Consider the following 6,614-nt stretch of genomic DNA (forward strand, 5'->3'; position numbering starts at 1 on the left):
GGCAAGGATATAAATTTCAGCGGTGAGTGCACATTAATTACTACGGCAAATAATTTCATTTGTGGTGACAAATTAATTACCCACTGACAGTATACACCCTGTTGTTGTTGTTATTGTTGTTGTTACTTGCTCTTGTTAGTCACATTGTCGTTACAGTCAGCTGGTAACGTGTGACAACTCTGTAACAACCTCATACTGTAACGTATATGCCATGTGGCTATAGCAATGTTATGCATACACCACTCAAACATCGTAGTAAGGTGATTAATTCCCTGTCACCGTGTCAGTGAGGCTGTTGGTGCTATCGCAATGCATCCATTGGAGGAAAAGACAGATTGTGAACACATAGGTAAACGTTAAGATACATGTATGGTGTCTGGGCCTCGGCCATTGCAGAGGCGAGCAGTGGCCAGTTCTGTAGACGGAACCACAGAAGCTCTAGTCTGTGGAGGGTACCACAGAACCCCTAGTCTGTAGACAGTACCACAGAACCCCTAGTCTGTAGACAGTACCACAGAACCCCTAGTCTGTGGACAGTACCACAGAACCCCTAGTCTGTGGACAGTGGCCTGGAGGCAGACATCTCGTCCAGGTGTCGCAGATCCCAGACGGAGTCCTGTGTTGATACCGTCCAGCCCTCCTATTGGCTGCCTTCACCAGCCGGCGATTTAACCGAGTTAGATATGAATTTACGTGCATTTCAGATTATGGGTATTGTTTTGTCGAATGGATTCGTCTAAAATATAGTCTCTAAGGTCCGTTCACACGAGGAATTCGCAAATTCCTATCGCACACGAATGAGGAAATGCCATACCGGAGCTGGAAAGAGAATTTATATATATATATATATATATATATATATATATATATATATATATATATATATATATATATATATATATATATATATATATATATATATATCTCACAGTTGACGTTGAAATCATTCTTTAACTGTTTGATAACAGTTGAAAAACATTAAAGCATTAAAATATGCTTCAATATTTGTCGTCTTTGATTGTCGCAGACGTGTGACTGCCTCTCTACCCTTGTCCACTCAACTAATAGGTCGTATATTATGCGTTATGGTCGTTACAAATGCCACCTACTGTGGAAAGTAATGACACAAATATCTCCGTTTCCTCGAGAATCTCATTCTTCGCAACTAGAATTTGGTGAGTACAGAAAATTCAAGGGACTCGCTACAAGACTGGACCTTGAGGTTGTGAGAGCCGAGCTGTGAGTGAAAGACTCAGGGAAAATAAATTTTGTTGTTCTGGAAAAGAAAAGGGCGAGAGTCAACATGATAACAATATATGTGAGGTTCTTTGCAGCACTGACAAGTGGGATAGATGCGACATGCTTAACAAGAGCCAGGGGGAGGACGAGAGCACATGGTGGAGCTTCTAGTGGAAACTAGAAGCTCAACTAACCTAGACAATGCAGGCGATGAGTCACAATAACGTGGCTAAAGTATGGTGACCAGACCACACACTAGAAGGTGAAGGGACGACGACGTTTCGGTCCGTCCTGGACCATTCTCAAGTCGATTGTGAGAATCGACTTGAGAATGGTCCAGGACGGACCGAAACGTCGTCGTCCCTTCACATTCTAGTGTGTTGTCTGATTAACCTAGACAATGATGCCCAACCGTTTTTGTTTGGAGGATATTTTTGGTAATACCATTTCTAGCGTCCTTGTAGTACAGTTGGGCTCGTTCTCGACTCCATTTCGGGAATTCCGGGTTCGAATCCCGGCCGGGGCAGAAATGGATGGACGCGTTTCCTATCACTTAATGCACCTGTTTACCTAGTAGTTAAAAGGTACCCCAGTAGTTAATCAGCTTGTTGTGGGGGTGGAGTCAGTAGTTGAACTACTGAATTTTGTAACTAGCTCATCAAGATTGTAACTTGCTTAGCTAAATGAATTGTGGGGTTCAGTCCCTGAGCCCATTACGTGCCTCTGGAACCCTTTCCACTACCGCCCATAAGATGGGTATGGGGTGCATAATAAATGAACTAAAATAAAAAAAACTGTGGGAGGAAACTCAATATAAGCCTCGCTTGTATATGTACGCTGGCTGCCTGTCCCCCGACACAATTAATTATTACAAATATCTGCATATATATTAATCAATTGTTCTGAACTATATGAAGGGTTACATAGTGATTCTCAACAAACCTCATTTCGCAGGATGGTTAGTCATACAGGGCCATGTGATCAGTAGCCTGTACTGACAAACTCTGGATATATTATGAAGATATTCTGACAATAATAAGTTAATAAAGTGATTGTAAAGCCCCAGGTACCTTATACCGGCAGGTCTGAAGGGTCTAAGTAGACATTCAATAACGTAGTGTGTGTGTGTGTAAGGTCATGACCCAGTTCATGCTCACAGAGTTTGCACCCGACTGGGAAATCCGTCACCTGTAGCCACCTGCTACAGGTCAGTACTCAGCTCAGTGCTCACTTCCTCCTTCAGAGCAGGAGAGATTGCTGAAATAGATGGAATACAGAGAACATATACGGCATACATAGACGCGATACAGCACCTTAATTATTGGGATCGTCTCAAAGCTCTCCAAATGTACTCACTAGAAAGGAGACGAGAGAGATATCAAATAATCTATACGTGGAAAATACTGGAGGGCCAGGTCCCAAATCTACACAGTAAAATAACAACATACTGGAGTGAACGATATGGAAGAAAATGCAGAATAGAACCAGTGAAGAGCAGGGGTGCCATAGGCACAATCAGAGAACACTGTATAAACATCAGAGGTCCGCGGTTGTTCAATGTCCTCCCAGCGAGCATAAGAAATATTGCCGGAACAACCGTGGACATCTTCAAGAGAAACCTAGATAGTTTTCTTCAAGAAGTGCCGGACCAACCGGGTTGTGGTGGATATGTGGGCCTGCGGGTCGCTCCAAACAACAGCCTGTTAGACCAAGCTCTCACAAGTCAAGCCTGGCCTCGGGCCGGGCTTGGGGAGTAGAAGAACTCCCAGAACCCCATCAACCAGGTATCAAGCAGGTAAAGCAGTAGGGTAAATAAATAATAAACTCATCCAATTGAACAAAATATTACAAGACTATTTATTTCATATTTCTACTTACAAATTATTTTTAATAAAAAAATATTATTGTGTTTTATAAAGTTGTTAAGAAGAAACATGTTAAATTTTATTGTATAATACATTCACAAAAGAAAATAATACGTTTCAACATAATAATGTTGATTTTAATTATTGTCTCTTAATTGAAAGTCAAATTTGAACTAACTTTTTAACAACTTAATTCGTGGTGGCATCTTTGTTTTGTTAACAGTTCACGTTAATACAGTAATCCTTATTTTTACTCGGTTACAAAGAGGTGGCAAAGGTGTATTTTTTTCGCAATCATCTGCAAGTTCTCACAGAACCCTGGTGACGGGGATTACAGAAGCCCTGAGACGGGCTCACAGAACCCCGGTGACGGAGATTACAGAACCCCGGACACGGGGATTACAGAACCCCGGACACGGGGATTACAGAACCCCGGACACGGGGATTACAGAACCCTGGAGACGGGGATTACAGAACGCCGGTGACGGGAATTACAGAACCCCTAAGACGGGCTCACAGAACCCCTGAGACGGGCTCACAGAACCCCTGAGACGGGCTCACAGAACCCCTGAGACGGGCTCACAGAACTCCTGAGACGGGCTCACAGAACCCCTGAGACGGACTCACACAACCTCTGAGACGGGCTCACAGAACCCCGCAAGTCTCACTGAGCCAGAAAGACTTAAGGAAGCACTTGATCAGAGCAAGTGAAGTGAGCCAGTGGAAGGAGGCAGAGAGATGTAGGTAGTTAACTCCATACTCAGCTTAGGTTAGATAAGCAAGTAGTTGAGGAACTTCTGGAATAGTGGGACCAGCATCTGATACTTGTCTTGCAAGCACAAATAGTCTGGTACGCCGAGACGAGGTTGGTAGTGGTGGTGGTGGTTGTGGTGGTGGTGATGGTGGTTGGTGGTGGTGGTGGTTGTGGTGGTGGGTAAGACAGCAGCTGGTGTAGTGGCGCCTCACACATTCACACACGTCGACTTATCTAACCTCTGCAAAAATTTGCAAAGACCTTGAGGTACAACGCTCTATTGCCAGGCTCTGAACTCTGAACTCATTAGTGCTGTTATAACAGAGCAATATGCTGACTCAAAGCTTCATATAAGGTTTTATAAGAGAAAAAAATGGACTCAATGCCTTCAGTAACACTAAATAACTAGCTACGAGATCCAGTAAGTTCAGTAGAACTTCGGTTTCAACCCTTTTAACCCTGTCGTAGCTCAGTCGATTAAGGCAGTGTCTGGGATGCTCCCGGACGCAGGTTCGAATCCTCGTCACGGCCCTTGTGGATTTTTTCCTAGGACAGGAAACAGGAGATGCTTTTTCACCCATATGGTTATAAACCTGCATACCTGCCGAAGCTGTAAATGCCAAGACATTGTTGAAGTTCAAAATCCAGTTTGAAATAATCCTCATGAAAAAAATGGGAGGACCTTTGACAAGCCGCCGGTTTCCTGTCTCCGAAAAATGGGCGAGACCTTTGACAAGCCGCCGGTTTCCTGTCTTCGTCAAGGCCACTAGAAAGATAGTGGCCCCCTCAGGTAAATTCTGGTAAATAGTTGATGGCATCCCCTCTCAGGAAAATTCAGGTTATTATAGTCTTCCACTAATACATGTTTTCTCTTACATAAATGCAAAAGTGATCTAAATATAATTTTGGGATAAACTTTAATAAACGTTTTGCTTGCTGCTCATTGCATAGTATTGACATTAACAAGCTTAGCTATACACAGTAATGTACTGCTACCCTATTCTATATGAAAGATTACATAGTGTAGATCAAAAACTAGCTATAAGTTCATCTTATATCCCCATCTCACAGGATGGTTAGTCATATATGGAATCAGGAGAGAATATTAAACGTAAGACTGATCTATTTGCCTCCACTAGCAAAATCTGGGCAGAGCACAAGAATATCTTCCAGTATTCGTGATTGTATGAAGTAGCTATAGAGCTCAAAGTACCTTATTCCATTTGGTCTGAAATCACTGATAACAGAGTCATCACGGACATAGTGTTGGAGAGTATGTCCCAGCTCTTGTTCACATAGTTTACAATCAAAATGTTCACTATTGAGGGATTCATTACCTGCAGCCACCTGCCATAGATATCGATATCCCAGCCTAATGAACAAATCCACAAGGGCCGTGATGAGGATTCCAAAATCCCAGCCTAATTCTGGCAATTACAATGTCACACTGTCTAGTAGATGTTTTTTTAATTAACATCCACTGGATAGTGTGACATTGTATTACATACAATGTCAATTGTAATAACAATTTTGTTCTGTCATGCAATAGCTTAGTTTCACACATACTTCAGAGTTAGCTACTATTGATAACTATCCACTATAAGACACTGGAAAATTACAGATTTTAAAAATTACTAATTTTTTGTCATTCAAATTAAGTTAGCTCTTCAAATACTTGGAAACCTCAAGATATAAAACAGACACTAAGAATTCTGTAGCATCAAATATAAACAACATAACTGAACCATAGAGCAAGAATTGCAGAATCACCTTTGTATGAATTCCATCTCACCTAGGTGTTGTCCGACATGATGACACAGGCCACTTCAACAGGACAAGGTAGCCAAAGATGCATGTAATAATTATAAACCTGAAATTGAACTAGACCTGGCTAATCCAGTCTCTGTTGTCGAAACACCCCACTACAGTACAGTATTTCGAGAAACTATGTAGGAATGGCAGCATAGAGCAATCACTGACACTCGCAGCATAGGAAGCACTAGTAAAAAGAATTATATCAAATTCAGATTCTTTATTCAGGTAAAGGTACATCCATTGAGTTACATACATAATGATGGATTTAAAGATAGAGATAGTACATAGAATATCTAAAGCCACTAGTACGCATGGCGTTTTTTTTCACGGGAGACATCTCCCGTCACGCAGGGTGCAGTCGCACCTCCACAGATCTCCAGTATCATCTATTGATACTGGTAATGGCTTAAAAGGGCCACCACTTACGGGTTATTCATGCCCGTGCCACCTTTTGGGTGGCTTAATCTTCATCAATCATCAATCAATCATAGCGTTTCGGGCAAGTGTTTAGAACTGACAAGAATATGTACGGAGAACATGAAACATCCGTTAAACATACAATGCCTCAACTTTCTGCTATAGTTAGCCTCCAATACGGTTTGTGGAACAACTGCATTGACAAATTAAAATACCAACAAAAAATGATTTCCCATCGCATTATGACCAATAAATCATGTATGTTTTTCATCAATTATCCTAGCTCTTTAAATTCCAATGCCTCAACAGAAGCCTTGACATGGAAATTAAAATAATAATTAACACTGCCCGAAACGCTTTGCGTAATAGTGACTTTAGGCAATTGTATGTACTAGCTCTATCTATAAATCCATCAACTTTGTATCTTACCTTGTATGTATGTACCTTACCTGAATAAAAAATTATTTATTTATTTATTATTACAAAAAATAACTTGAAATGTGAAGGCGGATTGATGATGTCAC

The sequence above is a fragment of the Procambarus clarkii genome, chromosome 57, assembly GCF_040958095.1.
Source record: "Procambarus clarkii isolate CNS0578487 chromosome 57, FALCON_Pclarkii_2.0, whole genome shotgun sequence".
Lineage (NCBI taxonomy): Eukaryota > Metazoa > Arthropoda > Malacostraca > Decapoda > Cambaridae > Procambarus > Procambarus clarkii.